A 25,049-nucleotide genomic window follows, 5' to 3' on the forward strand; every position below is an offset into this window, starting at 1 on the left:
CTCCGGCGCTGCGGGGGGACTCCCGCGAGATGTCTTACTATTGGAGCGTCGGACAGTAGCAGATGTCGCGAGACTCCGGGATCCAAGTCCGTCCGGGGCGACCGAGTAGTCTCCGTCTGTGGGCGAGTAGTTGGTCACCTTAGCGGTGTGAGGGTGGACGGTGGTTAGTAGCGCGGCCTCCTTGCCATGCTCTTTCTGCTTAGGTCTCTTTTCCTGGCGTGAGGAGAGTGCTTGGGCGAGGTTTTCTGTGTGCTCTGGCGCCTGGGAAGGAGGCTGAGAACCAGCTGGCTGCTCGGTCAGGCTGTGGGGGCGCGGGGCGGGGGGCGGGGGGCGCCGAGGGCCGCCCCCAGCCGGGCGTGAGTGTGCGTGTCCGGGGCCCCGCGTCCCGTCAGCAGCAGGGACGCCAGTGCAGTGCGGAGGGGCGGTACTGACCTGCGGCTTTGAGCTGCTGCACTACGGCCGGAGCTCTCACCACTAGCCTGCATTCCTGAAGACCCGTGTTTCACGGCTGTGCCTGCAAAAACCGAGGGCTTTGTAGGATCTGCTGATGTGTTGTCCACTTAGATTGCTCTTCCTGAAGGTTTGGATTTCCAGGTTTTAGGATACCTCACAAATGGGTGGTTTTCAAGTATAGCAAGGGGCTGGAGGACCTAATCTGTTAATCTCCAGAATGGCAGTAACAACTGCTTTCTAATCTGAGCAGAACAAAAATGTTGAGATTAATCTCTAAGCTTCTAAATTGTCTCTATTGGGTAACTTTACTGAAATGTAGATATGTGGTCATCTTCAGTGACCAGAAATTGTTTATCATATAGGATGGGGCTGCAGGCCAAATCTACCACCAGAATTTGGTTGGCTCTGTGATCAAAGAGTGGTTTACATTTTTACAAGTGATTGGAGGAAGTCATCAGGGAACTATAAATTGAAACACTGGTAAGAAAGGCTAAAATTTAACAGCTCAGGGAATAAGAGATGTTGGCGAGGTTGCAGAGAGAATGTAACCCTCTTCCGTTGTTGATGGGGGTGCAAACTGGTGCAGCCACTCTGGAAAACAGTCTGAAGGATCCTCAAGAAGTTAAAAATAGGGATCCCTGGGTGGCGCAGCGGTTTGGCGCCTGCCTTTGGCCCAGGGCGCGATCCTGGAGACCGGGGATCGAATCCCACCTCGGGCTCCCGGTGCATGGAGCCTGCTTCTCCCTCTGCCTGTGTCTCTGCCTCTCTCTCTCTCTCTCTCTCTCTCTCTCTCTCTCTGTGACTATCATAAATAAATAAAAATTTAAAAAATTTAAAAAAAAAGAAGTTAAAAATAGAGCTACTCTAGGACCCAGCAATTGCACTACTGGGGATTTATTCAAAGAATACAAAGAGAGTGATTTGAAGGAGCACATACACCCCAATGTTTAGACCAGCAAAGCCCTCAGTAGCCAAAATATGGAAGGAGCCCAGCTGTCCATTGAAAGATGAATGGATGAAGATGTGGTATATATGTACAATGGAGTATTACTCAGCCATCAATGGAGTTGCAGTACTGAAACTGCTATTCATTTTATTCTTTAGGTTGATTTTATTTTATTTATTTATTTATTTATTTTTTTAAAGATTTTATTTATTTATTCATGATAGTCACAGAGAGAGAGAGAGAGGCAGAGACACAGGCAGAGGGAGAAGCAGGCTCCATGCACCGGGAGCCCGACGTGGGATTCGATCCCGGGTCTCCAGGATCGCGCCCTGGGCCAAAGGCAGGCGCCAAACCGCTGCGCCACCCAGGGATCCCTAGGTTGATTTTATTGATAGATTCTTCTGTTAATTTCAATTCTGTATATTTTCTTAATCATTAAAATTGATTATTGAAGGATACATTATATCCTTAACCTGTGTTTTCATTTACTAGACTTTCCTCTTCTTTTGTTACTGTTGGTTGGTTGGATCTTTTTTTTTTGTAGATTTTATTTATTTTATCATGAGAGACACACAGAGAGAGAAAGAGAGAGGTAGAGACACAGGCAGAGGGAGAAGCAGGCCCCATCACAGGGAACCTGATGTGGGACTCAGTTCCAGGACTCCAGGATCACGCCCTGGGCCAAAGGCAGGCACTAAACCGCTGAGCCACCCAGGGATCCCCATGGTTGGTTGGATCTAAGTCAAACATTTATTTGTCTGATTGTGAAAAACAGAATTTGGATTCTCCTACCTCTGTGGTCAAAATCCTGTGCAGAGTAAAATGCTAATGTGTCCCAGAGACCAGCAAGGTTTGTTATTCTTCATTTGGAGGCATTGATAGCCTTGATAACAGAGGAGGTTCCACTGCCTGTGATAAGCTAGGTCCTGCATTTCTGCAGCCTCATTCCCTTCCCTCCCTCAGCCCACCAAGGCTGTCCTGGCCTGTCCTTCAGAGGTCTCCATGTGCTGCACACAACTCCTTCTGGTGAGCAGTTTGTATTAGTTTCTCAAGTACAGTGCCTGTCCTAGGATCCCACATTCTATTCCCCTACTAGGAGGAAGTAGCACCTTTTTTGCAGTTAAAATAACAATAGTTTCTCCTTATCCATGTTCTAAGACCCCCCCAATACCCCATGCCTGAACTGTGGACAGTACTGAACCATATATATACTATGTTTTTTCCTACACATACATATCTATGATAAAGTTTAATTTATAAATCAGGCGCAGTATGAAGTTAACAACAATAATTAATAATAAAACAATAATTATAGCAATGTACTATAATAAAAGTTACATGAATGCATGGTCTCTCTCAAGATCTCTTATTGTTTTATACTCACCCTTGTTGTGATGATAGGAGATGATAAAAATAACCATGGGATAAAGTGAAATGACGTGAGTGATGTAGGCATTGTGATGTACAGTTAGGCTACTATTGACCTGACAGTGCATCAGAAGGAGGATCATCTGCTTCCAGACTGTGGTGGACCTTAGGTAAACCAAAGAAAGTGAAAATGGGGATGTTCGCAACTACAGACACAGAGGGTGATCTATGATTCTGTTTCTCTCCCACTGTACCGTCCAACCCTGTAGGGTTCGAGACCTGGGTCAGTTTACTCACCATTGTATCCTCAGAGCACTCTACAAAGAACATAGTAGGTCCTCAATAAGTATATATATTTAACTGAGTGGCAGCTTCATCAGCTCCCCTCAATCCAGACCAGGATCTGACTGGATCCATTTCATCTCTTCACCTTAACTGCTGAGGACAGAGATGACCAAAGTGGAGAGTACATAGGGGGAGGGAGGGGTTAAAAATGGAGTTGGGAAAAGCTAAACTTTCAGAAGCTACAGAGGGGAGAAGAGTCTCAGAGACATATATAAGAACAATGACCTCCCGTGCCAGACCACTGATTTAGAAGAACTTAGCTCTGAAGCTTTGTATTAAAATTCCAGTATGTGTGGGTGTGTTTATCCATCTTCTTCCCCATCTAGACTGCAAACATGCTGCTAAAAACTCAGTGATGATGTGACCTAAACCCAAACCCGACTTAAAATATTTTATGCTTCTACTCAGTTCATCATGTCTAACTGGCAACTCCCCCCACTTGCCAGCCCTTGAATCTGCAGCCACACGGACTTTCTCTGCACCCCACTACTTCATATTCCTGTCTCCTGCACACAGCTGATACCCACCGCTAGGTATACTCCCTCACTGTAGTCCCTCCTCCAGTTGACTACTTCCCTCTCCTTCAAATCTGAACCTAGGCTCCAGCAGTTGTGGGATTTTTTTTTTCCCCTGGCTGTTCCTCATAAGCACAGAAACACACCCAGGCTGCAGGTTATGTGGCCCCCTCTTTCCCTGACAGCATTTAGCACCCTGTAATTTATCTACTTGTTTACCTGTTCCATGACTGAAGAGCTCCACCTTTACTGAATCCCCAGGGCTCAGTCTAGGAACTCAAAAAACATTTATTGAGTAAGATGAAAATTTTGAATTAACGTATATAACAAAACTTACCATTTTATTTTTAAGAGTGTAGTTCTGTGGTATTAAGTATATTCACATTGTTCTACGACCATTCCCTCTAACCAACTCCAAAACTTTTTGATCTTTCCTAATTGAAACTCAATAAACAGTAACTTCCCATTCCTTCTTTCCACCAGCCCAAGGCAACCATTATTCTACTTTTTGTCTCATGAATTTGACTAGATACCTCATAGAAGTGGAATCATCCAGTATTTGACCTTTTGTCAAATGGTTTATTTGATATTTAATCAATATCATTAAATCATAATCATTAATAATCAAATATCATTAAATATATGGTTTATTTAATATTCTCAAGGTTAATCCATGTTATATTGTAGAATGAATCAAAATTTCCTTTTACAAGCTGAATGTGTATGTATACCATGTTTTATCAATTCATGTATCCATCAGTGGACATTTGGGTTACTTACAACTTTTGTCTGTAGTGAATAATGCTGATATAGACATAGGTGTAAAAATAACTCATTTAGGCCCTGCTTTCAATTTTTTTATGTATATATCCAAAGGTGGCATTGCTGGATCATCTGGTAATTCTGTGTTCAGAATTACTTCACATCAACTGTCCTCTACATCAGCTGCATGAATTCTGTTTTTCACCACCAAAACACAAGATTCCAATTTCTCCACATCCTCACCAACATTTATTTTTTGCCCATTTCCCTATTATTTATTTTTAATTCCTTATTTATTTCTAAAAATTTTATTTATTCATGAAAGACACACAGAGAGAGGCAGAGACATAGGCAGAGAGAGAAGCAGGCTCCATGTAGGGAGCATGATGTGGGGACTCAACCTGGGACTCCAGGATCATACCCTGGGTCGAAGGCAGACGCTCAACTGCTGAGCCACCCAGGCGTCCCTTAATTTCTTATTTAAATTCAATTTTTTTAATTTCAATTTTTTTGAGGTTTTATTTATTTATTTATTTTTATAAAAATTTATTTTTTATTGGTGTTCAATTTGCCAACATACAGAATAACACCCAGTGCTCATCCCCTCAAGTGCCCCCCTCAGTGCCTGTCACCCATTCACCCCCACCCCCCGCCCTCCTCCCCTTCCACCACCCCTAGTTCGTTTCCCAGAGTTAGGAGTCTCTATGTTCTGTCTCCCTTTCTGATATTTCCCACACATTTCTTCTCCCTTCCCTTATATTCCCTTTCACTATTATTTATATTCCCCAAATGAATGAGAACATACACTGTTTATCCTTCTCCGATTGACTTACTTCACTCAGCATAATACCCTCCAGTTCCAGCCATGTCGAAGCAAATGGTGGGTATTTGTCGTTTCTAATGGTTGAGTAATATTCCATTGTATACATAGACCACATCTTCTTTATCCATTCATCTTTCGATGGACACCGAGGCTCCTTCCACAGTTTGGCTATTGTGGACATTGCTGCTAGAAACATCGGGGTGCAGGTGTCCCGGCATTTCATTGCATCTGTATCTTTGGGGTAAATCCCCAGCAGGCCAATTGCTGGGTCATAGGGCAGGTCTTTTTTTAACTCTTTGAGGAACCTCCACACAGTTTTCCAGAGTGGCTGCACCAGTTCACATTCCCACCAACAGTGGAAGAGGGTTCCCCTTTTCTCCGCATCCTCTCCAACATTTGTGGTTTCCTGCCTTGTTAATGTTCCCCATTCTCACTGGGGTGAGGTGGTATCTCATTGTGGTTTGGATTTGTATTTCCCTGATGGCCAGTGATGCAGAGCATTTTCTCATGTGCTTGTTGGCCATGTCTATGTCTTCCTCTGTGAGATTTCTGTTCATGTCTTTTGCCCATTTCATGATTGGATTGTTTGTTTCTTTGCTGTTGAGTTTAAGAAGTTCTTTATAGATCTTGGAAACTAGCCCTTTGTCTGATACGTCATTTGCAAATATCTTCTCCCATTCTGTAGGTTGTCTTTGAGTTTTGTTGACTGTATCCTTTGCTGTGCAAAAGCTTTCTTATCTTGATGAAGTCCCAATAGTTCATTTTTGTTTTTGTTTCTTTTGCCTTCGTGGATGTATCTTGCAAGAAGTTACTGTGGCTGAGCAAAAGAAACTCAGCCACAGTAATTTCAATTTTTTAAATTAAATTTGCCAACAAATAGTATAATACCCAATGCTCATCCCATCAAGTGCCCTCCTCAGTGCTCGTCACCCAGCTACCCCATCACCCTACCCACCTCCCCTTCTGCAACCCTTTGTTTCCCAGAGTTAGGAGTCACTCATGGCTGTCTCCCTCTCTAATTCCCCCCCCCTCAGTTTCCCTCCTTTCACTTCTAATAATCCCTTTCACTATTTCTTATATTCCCTGTGAAACCGTATGATCATTGTGCTTCTCTCATGGACTTATTTCACTCAGCATAATACCCTGCAGTTCCATCCACATCAAAGAAAACGGTGGGTATTCATCCTTTCTGATGGCTGAGTAATATTCCATCGTATATATAGACCACATCTTTTTTTTTTAAGATTTTATTTATTTATTCATGAGAGACACACAGAGAGAGAGACAGAGACAGAGACACAGAGAGGCAGAGACACAGGCAGAGGGAGAAGCAGGCTCCACGCAGGGAGCCCGACATGGGACGTGATCCCAGTCCTCCAGGATCAGGCCCTGGGCTGAAGGCAGCGCCAAACCGCTGAGCCTCCTGGGCTGCCTGACTACATCTTCTTTATCCATTCATCTGTCAAAGGACAATGTGACTCCTTCCACAGTTTGGCTATTGTGGACATTGCTGCTATGAATATTGGGGTGTAGGTGTTTTCACTACATCAGTATTTTTGGGGTAAATACCCAGTAGTACAATTGCTGGGTTATAAGTTAGCTCTATTTTTAACTTCTTGAGGAACCTCCACAATGTTTTCCAGAGTGGCTGTACCAGTTTGCATTCCCACCAACAGTGCAAGAAGGTTCCCTTTTATCCTCTCCAACATTTGTTGCTTCCTGTCTTGTTAATTTTAGCTGTTTTCACTGGTGTGAGGTGGTATCTCATTGTGGTTTTGATTTGTATTTCCCTGATGGCAAGTGATGTGGAGCATTTTTTCATGTGCTTCTTGGCCATGTGTATGTCTTCTTTGATGAAATTTCTGTTCATGACTTCTGGCCATTGCATGACTGGATTGTTTGTTTCTTGGGTGTTGAGTTTGATAAGTTCTTTATGGATCTTGGATACTAGCCCTTTATCTGATATGTCATTTGCAAATATCTTCTCCCATTCCATAGGCTGTCTTTTAGTTTTGTTGATTGCTTTCTTTTCTGTGCAGAAGCTTTTTATCCTGATGAAGTCCCAATAGTTCATTTTTTCTTTTGTTTCCCTTACCTCCAGTGATGTGTCTAGTAAGAAGTTGCTGTGGCTGAGGTCAAAGAGGTTGCTGTCCGTGTTCTGTAGGATTTTGGTGGTTTCCTGTGCCACTCCATTTTGATTTATTTTTGTGTATCATGTAAGAAAGTGGTCCAGTTTCATTCTTCTGCATGTTTCTGTCCAGTTTTCCCACCAGCATTTGTTGAAGACTGTCTTTTTAAAATTAGGTATTCTTTCATCTTTGTTGAAAATTAGTTGGACATATAGTTGTGGGTCCATTTCTGAGTCTTCTACTCTATTCCATTGATCTATGTGTGTCTGTTTTTGTGCCAGTACCATACTGTCTTCATGACTACAGCTTTGTACTATAGCTGGATGTCTGGAATTGTTATATCACCAGCTTTGGTTTTCTTTTCAACTTGCTTTGGCTATTCAGGATGTTTTGTGGCTCCATATAAATTTTAGGATTGTTTGTTATAGCTCTGTGAAAAATTCTGGTCATAGTTTTACAGGGATTGTGTTAAATGTGTAGATTACTTAGGGTAATATAGACATTTTAACAATGTTTCTTCTTTCCATCCATGAGCATGGGATGCTTTCTCATTTCTTTGTGTCCTCTTCAATTTCTTGCATGAGTGTTCTTTTTTTTTATTTTTTTATTTATTTATGAGAGACACAGAGAGAGAGACCGAAGGAGAGGGAGAAGTAGGTTCCCTGCAGGGAACCCGATGTGGTACCTGATGCCAGGACCCTGGGATCACAACCTGAGCCGAAGGCAGATGCTCAACCACTGAGCCACCCAGGTGTCATGCTTCCACCAGTGTTCTATAGTTTTTCAGATTCCAGATCTTTTACTTCTTTTGTTATGTTTATTCTTGGTATCTTATGTTTTTTGGTGCAGTTGTAAAAGGGATCAATTCCTTGATTTCTTTTTCTGCTGTTTTGTTTTTGGTGTATAGAAATAACAGATTTCTGTACATTGATTTTATATCCTGTGACTTTGCTGAATTCCTGTATAAATGCTAGCAAGTTTTTGGTTTTCTGGCATAGGGTATCATGAAGTATGTGAAGAATGAATGTTTGACTTCTTTCTTGCTGACTTGAGTGCTTTTACTTTTTTTGTTGTCTGATTGCTGGAAGCTAATACTTCCAGTACTATGTTAAATAGTAATGACAAGAGTGGACATCCCTGTCTCAATTCTGACCATAAAGAGAAGCTCTTATTTTTTTTCCCCATTGAGGCTGATATTAGTTGTAAGTCTTTCATATATAGCTTTTATGATGTTGAGGTATGTTCCATCTATCCCTACTCTGTTGAGGGTTTTTATTAAGAATGGATGCTGTAAAAAAAAAAAAAAAAAAAAAGAATGGATGCTGTACTCTGCCAAACACTTTCTCTCAAACTATTGACAGGATCATATGGTTCTCATCTTTTCTTTAATTAATGTGGTATATCATGTTGATTGATTTGTGGACACTGAACCATTACTGCAGCCCAGAAATTAATCCCACTTGATCATGGTGAGTAATTCTTTTAGTGTACTTTTAGATTCAGTTAGTTAGTATCTTGTTGAGAATTTTTGCATCCATATTCATCAGGGATATTGGCCTGTAGTTCTCTTTAAGTAGATATGTCTAGTTTTGGAATCAGGATAATGCTTGTAATTGTAGAATGAGTTTTGGAGTTTTGCTTCCATTTCTATTTTTTGAAACAGTTTGAGAAGAATAGGTATTAATTCTTCTTTAAATGTTTGGTAAAATACCCCTGGTAATAAAGCCATCTGGACCTGGACTGTTGTTTGTTGGGAGATTTTTTTTTTTATATTACTGATTGACTTTTTTTTTTTTCTGATAATGGGTTCAAATTTTCTCTCTCTTCTTGTTTCAGTTTTGACAGTTTCTGTGTTCCTAGGAATTTGTCTGTTTCTTCCAGATTGCCGAGTTTGCTGGCATATAATTTTTCATAATATCCTCTTATCATTGTTTGTATTTCTGTGGTGTTGGCTGTGATCTATTTCATTCATGATTTTATTTATTTGGGTCCTTTCTGTTCTCTTTTTCATAAGTCTGGCTACAGGTTTCTCCATTTTCTTAATTCTTTCAAAGCACCAACCCTTGGTTTCATTGATCTGTTCTACTGTTTCTTTTGTTTCTATATCCTTATTTCTGCTCTAATCTTTATTATTTCCCTTCTTCTGCTTGCCGTAGGCTGTATGTGCTGTTCCTTTCTGGTTCCTTAAGGTGTAAGATTAGTTTGTGTATTTGAGATTTTTCTGGCTTTTTGATGTAGGCCTGTATTGCAATATACTTCTCTCTTAGGACCACCTTAGTTGCATCCCAAAGTTTTGGGCTGTTGTGTTTTCATTTTCTTTTGCTTCCATGTATTTAAAAACTTTTTTTCCTCTTTAATTTCCTGGGTAACTCATTCATTATTTAGTAGGATGTTCTTTAACCTCCATATATCTGTAGTCCTCCCAAATTATTATTATTATCATTATTATTACTATGCTTGACTTCAAGTTTCATAGCATTGTCTGAAAATATGCAGAGAATGATCTCAAGTTTTTGTATTTATTGAGGACTGGTCAGTGACCCAGTATGTGATCTATTCTGGAAAATGTTCCATGTGCAATTGAAACAAATGTGTATTCTAGTGCTTTAGAATGAAATTCCCTGAATATATCTGTGAAGTCCATCTGGTCCAGTATGTCATTCGAAACCATTGTTTTCTTGATCTTCTGCTTAGATGATCTATCCATTGCTGTGGGTGGGGTGCTAAGGACCCTACTATTATTGTGTTACTATCAGTTGAGTTTTTTTATGCTTGTTATTAATTGATTTACACATTTGAGTGCTCCAAGGTGAGAGCATAAATATTTACAATCGTTAGATCTTCTTGATGTATAGACTCTTAATTATGATTTAATGCCCTTCATCTCTTGTTACTGTCTTTGGATTAAAAACTACTTTATCTGATAGATATATGGATAGTCTGACATTCTTTTGGCATCCGTTAACATATAGATAGTGCTCTACCTTATCATTTTCAATCTGCAGATGTCTTTAGATCAAATTAGTCTCTTGTAGGCAGTATATAGATGAATCTTTTTTTTGTATCCATTCTGATACCGCATGTTTTCAATTAGAGCATTTAATCTATTTACATTCAGAGTGATTATTTATAGATATGAATTTAATGCCATTGTGTTATCTGTAAAATTGGTGTTTGTGAGTTTTGTTCTCTGCTCCTTTCTAGTCTTTGCTGATTTTGATCTTTTATATGTCCTCACTCAAAGAGTCCCCTTTAATATTTCTTTCAGGGCTTTTTTCATGGTCATGAACTCCTTTAGGTTATGTTTGTCTGGGAAACTCTATCTCTTCTATTCTGAATGACAGCTTTGCTGGATAGAGTATGCTTGGATGCAGATTTTCCCCATTGAGCATGTATCCTGCCATTCTCTTCTGGCCTCCCAAGTTTCTGTAGACAGATCTGCTGTGAACCTGATCTGTTTTTCCCTTGTATGTTAAGGATTCCCCCTCCCCCGCCCCTCTTGTTGCTTTCTGGGTTCTTTCCTTGTATGTGTATCTTATGAATTTGACTATGATAGGTCTTGGTGATGGCTGGCTTTTGTGGAATTAAATGGCAAGTATCTATGCTTCTTGGGTTTCATTGTCTGTGTCTTTCTCCAGATTAGGGAAATTTTCAGCTATAATTTGCTCAAAGAAACCTGCTCCTTTTTCTTTCTCTTTTTCGGAGATTCCTGTGTTACAAATAGTATTATGCTTTAAGGAGTTGCTCAGTTCCTTAGGTGTACATTTACAATCCAGTATTTTATTTTCCTCTTTTTTTTTCAGCTTCATTGTTTTCCATAATTTTAACTTCTATATCAGTGAGTCATTCCTCTGATTCATCTATCCTCATTGTCTTGGCATCCATTCAGGTTTGAGTTAGTTATAGCATTTACATTTTGGCCTGACTAGTTTTTTAGTTCTTTTATCTCTGCAATAAGGGATTCTCTAGTGTTTTCTTTGTTTTTCTCAAGCCCAGCTAGTATCCTTATAATTAATTGTTTTAAAATCTAGTTTAGATATATTACTTATAACTGTATTGATTAAATCCCTAGCCATTACTTCTTCCTGTTCTGTTTTTTGGGGTGAATTCCTCTAAATTACCATTTTGTCTGGGTTATTGTGTTTTGGTTTTTTTTGTTTGTTTGTTTTTGATGGTAAAGCCTGTTTTATTCCTGCTCCTGAGAGTAATGGCTGTATTGAGACTTGTCAAAGGGAAAAAAGGAAGCTAGAGCCTAGGCATATTTTGGTGTGCTTGTCAAAACAAGCTAGATCATAAATAAATAAATAAATAAATAAATAAATAAATAAATAAATAAATAAAATATAGTAAGCTTGATCCTACTTCCTCTAGAGATGAAGCTTTGCAGCACTCTATAATCAGTAGACTTGGTGAGTGTGAGAAATTTGTACTGGTCTTCTGGGGGTGAGGCCTTCTTGCTGATTCTCAGGTGAACTATCCCTATTGTAGAAGCATCTGCAGGGGCCGAGGGGGCAGGGCTTGGTGTATGCTGCTTAGGCCAGCACTGGGTGGTGCTATATTTCATACTGAAGTCAGTGAGTGCTGATATATTGGGGGTGGACTTGGGGAAGAGGTGTAGAAATGGTGTGCCAGGCTCTCTGGTCCTCAGAGCAGGAAGTTGTTTTGAAGAATGTTCTATGTGCACATTAAAAGAATGCATATTGTGCTGTTTTAAGATGGAATGTTCTGTATATATGTGTCAGGTCCATCTGGTCTGCTGTGTTATAGAAAGCCACTGTTTCCTTGTTGATTTTCTGTCTGGATATTCTATCTATGGATATATGTGGGGTGTTAAATTTCTCCACTATGATTGTGTTACTATTATTGTCTTCCATTATGTCTGTTAATGGCTGCTTTATGTATTTAGGTGTTCTCAGGTTGGGTGCATAAACATGTACAATTGTTATAAACTTTAATTGGACTGCTCACTTTATCATTATGTAATGTCCTTTTTGTCCCTTGTTGCACATCACCTTTGTGCTATTTTATTCAATATAAGTATTTCTATCCTAGCTTTCTTTTCAACTCCACTTGTATGGTAAAGGTTTTTCCGTCCATTCACTTTCAATCTGCATGCGTCTTTAGGTCTGAAATGAGTCTCTTATAGGGAGCATAGAGCTGGGTCTTGATTTTTATCCATTCAGTAACCCCGTGTCTTTTGATTGGAACATTTTATTCATTTACTTTTAAGGCAATTATTGACACATATGTACTTATTGTCATTTTGTTACTTGTGTTACAGTTGTTTTTGTAGTTCTTCTCTGTTCCTTTAGTCTCTTGCTCTTTTCACTTATGGTTTGATGGAATTCTTTACTGCTATACTTTGATTCCTTTTCTTTATTTTCTGTGTCCATTATAGGTATTTGATTTGTGGTTACCTGTAAGTTCATACATAACATCTGTCTGTATATGTACAGCTGTCTATACTGTTAATAGTCACTTAAGATTGAATTCATTCCAGAAGCACTACATTTTTATTCTCCCTCCTACATTTTCTGTATATTATGTCCTACTTTACAGCCTTTTATTTTGTGTATCCACTGACTGATTTTTGTAGATATAACTGATTGTTACTGCTTTTGTGCTTTAACTGGTCCATACTGGTTGTATAAGTGATTGATCTACTACTTTTATTATATATTTGCATTGACTTGTGAAATGTTTTTCCCTTTCATCAATTTCTTCCTCCTAATATGGTATTTTCTTTTAACTTCAACAATTTCCTTTGACATTTCTTACCAGGCTGGTTTAGTGGTGATGAATGCCTTTAACTTCTGTTCATCTGGGATATTCTGTATTTCTCCTATTCTGAATAGTAACCTTGCAGGATAGAGTATTCTTGGTTACAGTATCTTAAATATATCCTACTACTTCCTTTTGGCCTGAAGAATTTCTTTTTTTCTTTTTTTTTTAAAAAAAGATTTTATTTATTTATTCATGAGAGACACACACGGAGAGAGAGGAAGAGACACAGGCAGAGGGAGAAGAAGGCTCCATGCAGGGAGACAGATGTGGGACTCAATCCCGGGTCTCCAGGATCAGGCCCCTGGCTGAAGGAGGCGCTAAACCGCTAAGCCACCCGGGCTGGGCTGCCCCTGGCCTGAAGAATTTCTGCTGAAAACTCATCTGATAACCTTATGGCTTTGCCCTTGTGTATATCTGTTTCCTTTTTCCTTGGTGCTTTCAAAATACTCTCTTTATCTTGATGAAGTCCCAATAGTTCATTTTTGCTTTTGTTTCTTTTGCCTTCGTGGATGTATCTTGCAAGAAGTTACTGAGGCCGAGTTCAAAAAGGGTGTTGCCTGTGTTCTCCTCTAGGATTTTGATGGAATCTTGTCTCACATTTAGATCTTTCATCCATTTTGAGTTTATCTTTGTGTATGGTGCAAGAGAGTGGTCTAGTTTCATTCTGCTGCATGTGGATGTCCAATTTTCCCAGCACCATTTATTGAAAAGACTGTCTTTCTTCCAGTGGATCGTCTTTCCTCCTTTATCAAATATTAATTGACCATAAAATTGAGGGTCCACTTCTGGATTCTCTATTCTGTTCCATTGATCTATGTGTCTGTTTTTGTGCCAGTACCATACTGTCTTGATGATCACAGCTTTGTAATATGGCTTGCCTTTCAGAATTGTGAGGCCACAATCTTTGTTTTCTTTTTCAACTTTCCTTTGGCTATTTGAGGTCTTCTGGTTCCATACAAGTTTTAGGATTATTTGTTCCAGCTCTGGGAAAAATATTAATGTCTTTCAGCCTTCTTATTGGAGTACCTTCTCATTGCCTCCTAGGTTAACCCCAGGAGATATTACTACAATGAAAGCTTCAGCAAGTTGTCCTTCTGGCCTCCTTCATCTCCATCTGGGACAGTGCTCCCAGACTACTAGGTGTCCCCAATTCAAGCTTGCCTGGAGGACATTCACCTAAGCCTACTGTGTGCCAGGCCTGTTCAAGACATCAGGGCACAACAGGGGTGAAGCAGCAGGGAGGTCCTCATTCTCATATGGCTGACAGAATAGTAAAAATTAAGTTAAACATACACAAAGTCAGGTATTGATATGTACCATGAGGAACAATAAAGTCAGGAAGGAAGTGTGAGCAAATTGCTGAATGCATTTAGGGAGCAGACAAGTACAGTGGAAAGATATTTCAGTCTGGAAGAACAAGTGCAAAGGCCCTGAAGCCAAGGTACATGTTGATAGTCTTATTTTATGGTTTGGATTCTTAGCTTTGCCTGGAGTCATATTTTGCTTTTATGCGTAATGCTAGGTTTCACTTCTGAGGTAATTAAGCTGAACCTGGTCATCAATTTGTTGATTTCAGGAAATTCTACAAGAGTAATTCAAAGTAGAAACAGAAGTGATTTGGGACTAGTCAGCACATGTTTATTGAAGGGCCTCCCTGGTCTCAGCATTGTTAGGAATGAGGAGGCTGTGAATGAACATGATGGGTCTCCATCTTGATGATTCCTGTCAATGAACTTCTTCCACATCCTCAGTCCCCTTCCAGTCTCAGGTGGGTTATGACCTCTGACCTTGATGGTCTTGGTTCCCTGTGTTCATCTCCTTCCAGCCTTCTCTGTCTCTGTTTATCCCAAACTTCTCAAAGTCTGGGTCCCACACTGACCTACTCCCTTGCATCATCTCTTGCTGAAGTCCCTCTCTTTGAGGGAATCCCCTAATAGCCCCACCATCATGCCCTGAGAAAGCCTCTTCTACATATCCTCCAATGTATCCCCTGCCATGATTCCACTTCTGAAGGACCCCCTGTCATTCTCTCCTTCCCTGCCCCCGCCACCAGGCTGTGCCTCAACCTACCCCCGAAGGCCCCTTGAGGGTTGCACAGTTACACATGGGGACACTGAGGGCACACAGGCATTGTTGATGAAAATGACAAGCAGTACCCCAGAGCAGAAGACAAGCAATTGCTCCCTGAGCAGCTGGAACTCATGCTGTTGTGGCTATAAGATGCCAGTAAAGAAGGTGAGACCAACATTGGGCTGCAGTCCCTTCCCACCTGTCCCTCATGTGCCCCTGTCTTCATGCCTCAGCCTGAGTGTACTGTTCCTCTTCCTTATGTGTTAGAGATACAACCATTCATTCACTTACTTGCTCATTCATTTGTCTTGTATTTGGCTACTGTTGAGTGCCAGGCTTTGGGTAGATGGTCACTCATTCTGGAAGTTCTAGGTTAGATGTCACCCCTTCCTTGAAGTACTTCTCGAACCCCATACTTTCTCCCTGCACCCTCACATCTGTGAGCTCCAAGTGTTGTGTTCACACTTTAATGACCTCTCCAGCCTGTGAACTCTGTGAAGACCCTTGGCCATTGCAGAAAGGGGCTCAGAACAATGCAAAGATGGTTTAATGATGAATAAGTGAAATGATTAAACACAGGCAGGTCAAGTTCACCAAAGATAGGATTCTTCTCCCACCCTCCCTCTCTTCCTCCAAGATCAGGTGCCCCAGGGTTCTGTTCTAATCCTCGCCTCTCTGGAAACTTTAATCTTTGTTTACACTTTGAAGACAGCTTAGGCCTGTATCCTTCAGTAGTATGAAACCTAATTTCCACTTGAAGGGCAGCCATTCCTCTGTTGTGTCTGAGGCAACACAAGACAACATGGAAGCTCAGTTTATTGGCAGGGAGATATCTCAGTGGCTGGGCCATGGGGCAGCAGGAAGTGGGGAAACAGGACCAGTTGGACGCTGAGCTCACCACCTCCTTTCTCCTGACCACATCCTTTTATATTTAACCAAGTAGACTGTAACTATCTGAGGATCAACCTGTCTCCTAGATAGGAGATCTATTCTTCAGGGACAGCTTTAAGAGCCACCACACCTAAGGTTTCGACTCTGTGTGTGAATTAGGACAAATCACTGGTGCCTTTGGAACTCCTGTTCCTAACCCTAAGTGAATCAGGCAGTGATGCTCTGCTAGAGCGGCTGCTGGAGGTGGAGCTTGAGCAGGTGCCTGGCACTGGTCACTATAAGACATTGCAGTTGCTGTGATACCCTGTTACTGCTGTCCCTGAGATCCCGCCTACTCCATAGCCATGTGTGTTGAATGCCTGGGTGGAGAGATGCCAGAGTGAGTAAGAGAAGGGCAGGTGCTTCCAGGGTAACATTGAAATACAAGGGACTTGACTTTCCTCCCTCGTGACATCCAGCTGTACCAGATCTGATGCCACTGGCCACACACTCTGAGCTTGCACAATCTCCTGGGAACTCTGTGGACAGTTTATTGGCTTGGACCACAGAATGATGGAGGTTATGTCAATAGCAGCTTAGCAACAGAGGTCAGGAGACCCCAGGGCTTTTCAAAACACGTTCGTGATTGGAGCCTGACATGGCATAGCTACACAGCATTGACTGTTGGGGTGCCCAGCCTTGGATGGGTCATCCCATCCTGAAGGCACCCAATTGCTTCTGATCTCTCAAGCTAAGTAGGCTGGACATGGTTGGTCCTCGGTTCAGAGTAGACTAGGAATATCAGTTGCTATGGGCTTTAGCAGTCTGTTTCTTCTCTCATCCCTTTCTCCACATGCCATTGCCACAACACTTCCCCTACTCCCCAGCCATCAGGGCGTCTGTCCATTGCTGGAGCCCTGGTAGGGGTGGGTGGCTTCAGGAGTTCTGAAAAAGTACACATGGCTGACTGGTGCCTTCTGGGTTTGCTGAGAGTTGAAGGTTGCTAGGGCAAGTTAGACTTGGCTGGAAGGCAGTGCTCAATGCCATGGAAATGTATCATGAAAAGGTTGTGAGGGCAAATTTTATAGATTTGTAGAAAATAAATTATGATGTGAAGTGTAAAAAGCCAAACCTAAATGTCCACGAATCATAAAATTCTTTTTTCTTGAAATATACTAAATAGGCAACTCCATAGAGACACAAAGCACACTGGTCATCACCAAGGAATGGGGAGAGTGAAATGGAAAGTGACTACTAAAGGGGTTAGTGGGTTTCTTTCTGAGGTGAAGTGTTCTGGATTGGGGAAAGATGATGCCTGCACAACTTTCTGAAGACATAAATCACTGAATTGTATCCTTTTCAAAGGGTGAATTTTATGGTATGTGAATTATATCTTAGCTGTAAACACTGTGGTTAATCAGTAAAAAATCTCTTTAGAGCTTTAACAGGAGCAAGGCTTTTTATCCTGAGTAATTTTTGCTTCCCATTCTACTAACCTCTGTAGACTTCAACAAAGACCTCCAAATGAGAAAGAGCACTGTGTATTCAGAGACAACTGTATGCAGCAAGTGAGTCCGCTATCATATTTGCTTTGGCAGACTCAGAGACAGGAGGAGGAGCAGGAAAGCTTTGTGGTACAAGAAAAGGAAAGCATGCCTTCATCCCAGGTAGTGCTGTGCTATGAGGAAGCTGGAGATGGGTTGACTATAAGCATCCTAGCTGATTGCTTAGGGGAACATATTTGACTTTCCCCGTTTGGTTCTTAGTTGAAAGAAGGATTAAAAATGAGGAAGTTATCAGGCATTGACCAAGTCCTGAGAGGTTGGGATCTGGATTTCTGGGCTGGTTGCTTCAGATTTTGTGTGAGAGCATATGTGTGGGCTGCAGGGAGAAGATCCTTGGCCTTCAGAGGATTCAAACTCTGCATACCCAAACCTCTACTTCATCATCTTTAATCAGTCAAACTCTGTGGAATGAAAAACTTGATTCATATTTCTGTCATTGACTGCAAACAATATTACCATTAAAATAATGAAGAGTAAGTATAACAATGGTAATTTGCATTGCCACAAACAAACCTCAGGAATTTCTACCTTCCTAATGTCTATCATATACTGGACTTCAGTGACAGGCAAACAATTGTTAAATCATTCTATTTTCTATTCAACCCCATGACCATCTGGTGGACCTTCTGGGAATAGGCAACAGGTGACAGCCAGCTGTTGAGAAGGTCACTAGTTAGGATCCCAGGACACCACCAGGAGACATCACTCATGCAGATGGCCTCCCTAAGTAGCCCTCTAGCAGCAATCCCAGATATGCTCTCATGAACATTTCTCAGTGAGGTCCAGAGGAAACTATAAACAGCTGACAGGTAACCCATCACTTCTTGTGAAAATGGCACTCAGATGGCTCTCAGACCCAAGGTGATGAGAGTGGAACACCAGGTGACTGGACCAAGGACTTCAAACCCTCATTGATGGTAATACAGGGAAGCTTCTCACATCAGCCATTTGGAGAGGGTCCCCAGCTACTTAGTGGGGACTTTTAATAATTGTGACATTCTAATGAGTATATATGGGAGGATCCACTTGTATTTGGGAGGCCTCCTGGTGCCCTCCATGCACATCCATGAGAGATCCCCACTACCAAGCAAGGTTTGGAAAAATTAGAAAAGGAAAAACCACCACTGGGGTGCACAATGAAGTGCAGAGGACACGAACACTGTCTCCTCTTTGCACCCAGCACTCCCACTAGGTCCCTATGGGCAAAGGGGCACTGGAGCACACCAGTTGATCCTTTCTTGTCACTTCAGTGACTCTGGAGCACAGTGCTGGCCTGTACCCTTCTCCAGAGCCACTCCTGGGGAAGTGGATGGTGTGCCAACACTCTGGCACCCCAGCAATGATCCTGGTAGTGCACAGGGCTCCTGGAGTACTGTTTCCCTTTCTGCACTGAAATCCCATCTATTGCCCATTTCCCTGGAGTTCTGGAGGAAGAAGATATATAAGTGTCCACCAGATATCCCTGACACCTGAACAGTCATCAGCTGAAAAGACATGGATCATTTCTGCTTGAGCCTTGGATCTCCAACCTGGGCCCATGAGAGGTGTTTTGCATCCAGTGTGGCCATGGGTGCCTCTGCTATGAGCCTCTTGGCCTGCAGGGCAGATCCTGGCAGAAGGAAACAGACTTGGAACAGTTTATCAGCAGGGCCTAGGAGCTATCATTTACTGGAGTGATGGCTATTGAGAAGGGTAGAGCCTCCTCACAGAATTCTCATGGCTACAGGGTTTGCTTCCAAGCTCCGGAGGAATATGAAAATTTTCCTGGTGCTGTGGAGAGGACAGCCCTTCACAGTGTTCTCACAGTAAGAGTAATAGTTCCCAGGCTCCCAGTGGCCTTGTGAAATATGTAGGGGTGTGGGCAGGCATGGACTGTAAATTTGGAACCATGAATCATATTTAGTCCATAATTCCAGCCTGCACATCTCTCTTACATTCTTAAAAACCTCCTAGAAGGGCAGCCCCGGTAGCGCAGCAGTTTAGCTCCACCTGCAGCCTGGGGTGTGATCCTGGAGACTCGGGATCGAGTCCCACGTCAGGCTTCCTGTATGGAGCCTGCTTCTCCCTCTGCCTGTGTCTCTGCCCCTCTCTCTCTGTCTCTATGAATAAATAAAATCTTAAAAAAAAGAAATAAAAATAAAAACTTCCTAGAAGCCACAAAGGAAAGATCAATAAGCTTGACCACATAGAGTGTAAGCAAGTTGATCTTTACATGTCCAACAAGAAAAGTCAATAGCAATAACTAATGTGGGATCATTTGCAAATACATATACAATAAAAACAGTAATATCAGCATCACATATTATAATAATAGAACATGCACTTTTTATTTGAATTCAATTAATTAACATATAATGCATTATTAGTTTCAGAGGTAAAGTTCAGTGACTCATCACTTGTATATAACACCCAGTTCTTGTTACATCACGTGTCCTTCTTCCTGCCTATCACCCAGTTACCCCATCCCTCCACATCTCCTCTCCAGCCGCCCTCAGTTTGTTTCCCCTAGTTAAGAGACTCTCATGGTTCGTCTCCCTCTCTGATGGCATCTTGTTTTATTTTTCCCTCTCTTCCTCTATGTTCCTCTGGTTTGTTTCTTCATTTCCACATGAGTGAAATTATATGGTAATTGTCTTTCTCTGACGGACTTATTTTGCTTAGCACAATATCCTCTAGTTCCATCCATATTATTGCTAATGGCAAGATTTCATTTTTCATGGCTGAGTAATATTCCATTATAAATACATACCACATCTTCTTTATCCATTCATCTGTCAATGGACATCTGGGCTCTTTCCATAGTCTGGCTATTGTGGAAATTGCTGCTATAAACATTGGGGTGCAGGGGCCCCTTCAGACACCACATTTGTATGTTTAGGATATATACTTAATACTGCAATTTCTGGGTCCTAAGGAAGCTCTATTTTTAACTTTTTGAGGGACCTCCATACTGTTTTCCAGAGTGTCTGTACCAGCTTGCATTCCCACCAGCAGTGTAGTAGGATTCCCCTTTCTCCTCATCCTAGTCAACATTGATTTTTTGCTGACTTGTTCATTTTAACCATTCTGATTGGTGTGAGATGGTATCTCATTGTGGTTTTGATTTGTATTTCCCTGAGCTGAGGAAATGTCTGTTCATGTCTTCTGCCCATTTTTTGACCGGATTATTTGTTCTTTGGGTGTTGAGTTTGAAATATTCTTTATAGATTTTGGATACTAACCCTTTATCAAAACAGAACATTTGTAAAAAAAAAAAAAAAAAAAGTCATGAAGAGGGACCAGGTAAGTAAATTCTAGCATATCAACACAACGCAGTGCTATCCATTTGTGTTGTGGTTTGTTTATATTATTATAAGATACATTTATAGCTTCTTTTTTTTAAAAAGATTTTAAAAATCTATTTATGACAGACACACAGAGAGAGGCAGGCTCCATGCAGGGAGCCTGATGTGGGACTCAATCCCGGGACTCCAGAATCATGCCTTGAGCCAAAGGCAGATACTCAACCACTGAGTCACATTTATAGATTTATAGATTCTGACAGAGAAAGATGTTGATAATAAACTTTTAAAGGAAAACAGCAAGTGGCAGAAATCCAAGATGTAAAAAGAAAAGAAAAGTACATGGAAGTTTTTAAACTTATGCAGAAAGGCAAGGAATTGGAATAGCTTAAACAATTGTGAAAAACAAGAATAAAGTCTTCCCTGTATCCTGGTGTCAGTAGCCACAAAGGAGATTATCTTCAGAGACATTTATGAGCCACACCTCCTGCTTTCTGCTGCCTCCTGCTATATTCTCCTGGCAGGTAGCTGGCATGCCAGCCCCTCTCTGCTCCTCTGAGACCCTAGCCAAACTGGGAGCCAGTAGGACCCTGACTTTATAGGCCAAGCTTCCTGTGTCCTCAGCCTTTCACCTCATAGCCTTTCCCCCTAGCAATTCACTTACCTGCCCCAATCCTTCCAGCCTGGGGCTGCTTTTCCAGACCTACCCCAGTGCAGTCCTTCACCCCAAGAACTTTGGGCTGTGTTCCCAAAGAAAGTTGAATCCTTTGTAGAACAGGGAGGAAGCAAGAGTCAATGACTCATTGCACCTGGACCCACTGTACACACTTTGTGGCCATTCAACTACTAAAAACACAAGACTGACAGGCATCTCTAGTTTGCATGGTCGTTACCATTACTCTCTGGAAACATCGGGGCACAATCACAACTCTAGGGGTGCCAGGAAGAGAGGGGAAAGATACACATACACACACCCATCCTGGAGGCTAATTGGTACTCTTGCCAGGACAGGCAGGGGTGAGAGAAGAAAAGAGACCCTTGATGCCACTTGTTGGGTCCCAGCTGGATCAGACAGATTTTGGCTGTCTTACTGGTGTGACTTTGGGGAGCTGGAGCCTGTAGCTTCATCGCCTGTCATTTTCTGACCAACACCCTGCATCCTGTTCTGTCTGCCCTACTCCTCCTTAGCATGGAGTTCCAAATTAAGAAAATGATACTCTGCGTACATGGTGTTTGATTTTCAAAATTAAATAAAAGTGAAGAACACAGTGGGAGATTGAGGTGTTGTGAATAAGTTTGGTAAGGGGATATTGCTTATCCTTTTTGAAGCTATCAAGATGTTCAAGTATAGAGTATATAAAAACATTTGAATGTTTAACATTAGGGAAAATAAATGACTCCTCATTGCTCTCTCTTGCTCAGTCCCACAGTCCTCCCAGCGCCATAACCTGGACTCACCTGATGAAACACCTACCTTTGCACTGGTCTAGATACTTCTCTCACTTATCTCTGCCTTTTCTTTTCACCACATGCCTAAGGCCCCTGCACTCCCTAAATGATACGAAGGACTTGTTTGTCCCCTGAACCTAAGGACTGGAGAAACAAAAGAAATAAAAGAGAAGAGAAAAGAGAAGAGAAGAGAACCTTTCCCATTTGTTCTGTGAAGTCACTCTACTCATGGAAGCTGGAACAGTGAGTGTAAATGTTGGCAGGAGATTCTTTCCACAGCAGACCTGACCACAGCAGACCAGCAGACCTGACCTAACATGGTGAATATAACTAGCATCAGTATTTCCTGAGTGCACTTTTAACACCCAAGCCAAAATGAGAAACCTGGCTATTTGGCCAAGATGGCTCAGTTCAGCAACGAAGTCAAGTCCCTACTTACCTGTTATTTCATTGTCAGGAACTCAGCCACCACCTGTCCTATGTATTCTCATCCAGGAACAGTTTGAAAACCGGGTTGATAAAACTGGGGAAAGGGAAAGAAGCCACGAGAATCCAGAAGTTGGAAGCATCACTGGACACACCAGGCAGGAATCCCCCACCAATCACCTGGGGATGATGCTCTCTCGGCCCAACCCACAGGGGTGCACTGACAGGGTGAGCCCCCAAGTCTCCTGGGGTCCAAAGGAAGGGAGCAATGGTTGCTCTGCACTTTAAGGAGATATTATCCTGATCTCATAGATGACAATATGAAAATCATGCAGTTTTATACTTGAAGTAGACTTTCTGCTCACAGTTATTATTTCATTAGTTTTAATTTTCAGGATGAAACATAAAGTCCGAGGAAACCCTCAGCATAATCACTTGGGGACTCATGTTTCCACAGCAAAGACACCAGTCCTGAACTTCTCCTTTCAGAATTCTTGGGTAACTGCACCAGCATTTGTTCTCCAGCATGCATGTCAGCACTTTAGAGCTCGAAACCTCCCTGCTGTGCCCTGTTCCCACTCTCTGGATGCACCTGCCATCTGTTAGCATGGCTTCTCTATATGTGGGATTCAAGCAATACCAGAGCTTCTACCCTCGCTCTGCTTTCCATCACCCTGGACATGTGCCAGTCCTCTTTAGATCTATTTAATGGTTAGTGGAACAACCCAAGAACTCATGTCATGCTGGAGGGTCCGTGACTCTCATCACATGAGGCCAGCTATGACAACTCCTTGCACAGGACCGAAGCTGGAGTTCAGACTTTATGAGTCCAATGTTGGTACCACAATCCCCATAGGGTAAATAGAGTCACCAAATACAGACTAAAGTTTAAATTGCAGGGAAACTGGGTGATGTTCACCTAGCCTCCTAGTACAATGGTAGTTGGAGGTCTGTCCTACTAATCCTCATTACCAGAATCATTCTTCACTCCATGATTGATGTGTAGGAAAGTACTTGTATACTGTGAAAAACTACCCAAATCAATGGTCATGATTAACTGCACTGCACAGACAAATACTGATAATGTATTAGGAAGATGATGAATCACATTTCTGTGATCTTGAGATCTGTAAAAGAGAAAACATTTCAGGCATGATAAAGAATCTGCGACTTGGATTTACACGTATGCACTTATTGAATCCTCACATAAGCCTGCTACTCATGGAGTACTTACAATTTAACAAGAGACAAGAGCTAGGGTCAGTAAGCTTTATTTAAAGGACAGTATGAGGTGTCTAGAAAATGACAGAGCTACAACTTAAGTTTAGCTCTGCCTGTCTCTGAACCTCCAACCCCTAGCCATGCTGATCTTTTTTTTTTTTTTATAAGAGTGGTTCATTTTTTTAAATTTTATTTTTATTTATTCATGAGAGAGAGAGAGGCAGAGACACAGGCAGAGGGAGAAGCAGGCTCCATGCAGGGAGCCCAACGTGGGACTCTATCCCGGGACTCCAGGATCGCCCTGGGCCGAAGGCCGCGCTAAACCGCTGAGCCACCCGGACTGCTCGCCATATGCTGATCTTGAGGGCTAGATGTCAGACCCAGATTTTTCCCGAATGTGTCACCTCTCAGGTCACACCCAGAGACTCCGGCCTCTTATCACACCCTCCTCTCCAACCTCTTCACAGCTGACCCCCACATGCAGTTTCTCTCAACCCAGGGGACTCTCTGGGGGAACTGACCCAACCCTGTAAGTCAGCACCTCTCCTCAGTTCCGAATCAGTCTCCTCCATGAGGATAACCCTCAGCCTTTCTGACTTCTAAGCACCTCCATCCCAGACAACAAGAATATCTCCCCTGCTATGGCTGCAGCTATCCTATCCTTAACTGTGTTTTATAAATATCTGGCAACCCCATAGGCCTTGATAGTTAATCATTCTTCCTGCTTTGTAACATTTTGGACATTCCCCTTGTCTTTTGAATCTAGGAAATGCTCATCTATCTCCTTACCTCAGAAGGGCTCCTGTCCTATCTCACACTTGAAGAAGTCCATCTGAAGCAAGGCTGCAGCTCCCTGCCATGATGCTACATATTCCTGCATCTCTCCTCACTAGTGACTACTTTCCTGTTTAAATTCAAAGTCAATGGGGCGCCTAGGGGGCTCAGTGGTTGAGTGCCTGCCTTCAACTCAGGATATGATCCTGTGATCCTGGGATCTAGTCCCGCATTGGGCTCCCTGCAAGGAGCCCGCTTCTCCCTCTAT

The 25,049-nt window shown here is 42.0% G+C and overlaps 1 long non-coding RNA gene and 1 other non-coding gene across 2 annotated transcripts; both read left to right on the forward strand.

The window, feature by feature from the left end:
• The first annotated feature begins 29 nt into the window (after positions 1 to 29).
• LOC119865334 lies at positions 30 to 25,049 on the forward strand. The gene is made up of 3 exons (XR_005376673.1): positions 30 to 163; positions 22,450 to 23,284; positions 24,774 to 25,049. It is a non-coding gene; the product is annotated as an uncharacterized LOC119865334 (long non-coding RNA).
• MIR8807 (microRNA mir-8807) lies at positions 181 to 293 on the forward strand. The gene has a single exon (NR_128747.1). It is a non-coding gene; the product is annotated as a microRNA mir-8807 (primary transcript).

This window comes from Canis lupus, chromosome 23 (assembly GCF_011100685.1).
Source record: "Canis lupus familiaris isolate Mischka breed German Shepherd chromosome 23, alternate assembly UU_Cfam_GSD_1.0, whole genome shotgun sequence".
Lineage (NCBI taxonomy): Eukaryota > Metazoa > Chordata > Mammalia > Carnivora > Canidae > Canis > Canis lupus.